This window comes from Amblyomma mixtum, chromosome 1 (genome assembly GCF_055824585.1).
Source record: "Amblyomma mixtum isolate Tamu chromosome 1, ASM5582458v1, whole genome shotgun sequence".
NCBI lineage: Eukaryota > Metazoa > Arthropoda > Arachnida > Ixodida > Ixodidae > Amblyomma > Amblyomma mixtum.
Genome location: NC_143012.1, coordinates 12,960,731 through 12,962,249, shown reverse-complemented (window position 1 = coordinate 12,962,249; position 1,519 = coordinate 12,960,731). Strand labels below are relative to the sequence as shown.

At 47.3% G+C, this 1,519-nt stretch overlaps 2 non-coding genes across 2 annotated transcripts; both read left to right on the top strand.

Annotated features, from left to right (window-relative positions):
• Window positions 1-311: 311 nt before the first annotated feature.
• Window positions 312-383, top strand: TRNAS-CGA (transfer RNA serine (anticodon CGA)). Its single transcript has one exon. It is a non-coding gene; the product is annotated as a tRNA-Ser (tRNA).
• Window positions 384-799: 416 nt separating this feature from the next.
• On the top strand, window positions 800-871 carry TRNAS-CGA (transfer RNA serine (anticodon CGA)). Its single transcript has one exon. It is a non-coding gene; the product is annotated as a tRNA-Ser (tRNA).
• Window positions 872-1,519: the final 648 nt, after the last annotated feature.

Below are 1,519 nucleotides of genomic sequence, written 5' to 3'. Positions count from 1 at the left end.
CCGCTAATCTTCTGCTGGGTACAACAAGCAACTGGGAATTTTTCTGAAAATATGTCGGTTAAATCTTGTACTTCCGCGGCTTGTTATTTAGTAATTGCACGTAACTCACCCCTTTAGCCAACAAAGCGCTGAAAACAATTTTGTGGAAAGCTGGTGTCGCATTTCAGAGTCAATCCCGGTGTGCAGAAATTTCGGGAGCACACAAAAATAAATCAATGAAAAATTAGTGCGAAAAGGAATAACTTCCTCAGCAAAGAAGGAAGGAACAGAAGAAAGCACAAATACCTCCGAAAGCAGAAAACTTGACAGCCGTCGCCGTAGCTCAGAGGTAGAGCACCGGACGCGAAATTCGGAGGTCGTGGGTTCGGATCCCACCGGCGGCATGTGGTTGTTTTTTCTTCTGCATTTCTTATCAATTAGCTTTAAGCGATAACATATACAGTATTATTCTAAATTGATCAACACCACAAAATAAATAAAAAAAAATTCCCCTGTGTCCGTTGGTTTCTGTGGCTGTTGGCTTCTCTCTCATATTTATAACGAGCCCCTCATCCCCTCCCCTTGTTTGCTTAATTGCTTAGCGAGGGCCTCGGTTCTGGCAGCCATGACGCCATAGGAAGCATAAGGAGGTTCTCACACAGCTTCCACTCTCGCCGTTAGATGACGTTCTACGTCACACCAGCGGTATCTCAGGACGTGCTACGTCCGCCGCTTACGAACGCGTGTGGCGCTGATGAACACTCTCAAGTTAGGTTATTTGAAAACATAAATACCCCCGAAAGCAGAAGACTTGACAGCCGTCGTCGTAGCTCAGAGGTAGAGCACCGGACGCGAAATTCGGAGGTCGTGGGTTCGGATCCCACCGGCGGCATGTGGTTGTTTTTTGTTCTGCTTTTCTTATCAATTAGCTTTAAGCGATAACATATTCAGTATTATTCTAAATGGATCAACACCACAAAATAAATAAAAAAAAATAAAAATCCCCTGTGTCCGTTGGTTTCTGTGGCTGTTGGCTTCTCTCTCACATTTTCGGTAAAGTTATATCAAGTACGAGCGCAGGAAGCTACTGATCATGCGCACGAACAAAGCTTTCCGCGCATGCGCGACCACGTCGAGTGCGTACCAGGCGTCCACATCGAGACCGAGTTCCAGGTCACCTAAAACTCCTCAATCTGTGCTGCGTGTCCGGTACTGCCCTGCTATTGTAAGCACCGTAACGTCCAGAATGAGCCCGGATCACCTTCTCTCTCCTGCTTTATAACACCAACGCACTCCACAGGGGCGAGCTAAGGTTCGTTCCAGACACGTAAGAGGGAGGAAAACACACGCGGCCCAAAAGTCGATAAATGTCGGGTTACACGCAAGAAAAGGCATCCATCCGGTCTGGTCCAGTATTGTGAGCCGTGGATCTGGACACGTGGCTTACGTGCGGTTTTGTGTTCCCCCTGGCGGACGCGGGCGCAAACACGCAGCTATTGTAAGGAAACCAAGAGCCATGAAAAAGAAGAAAAAAACTAAC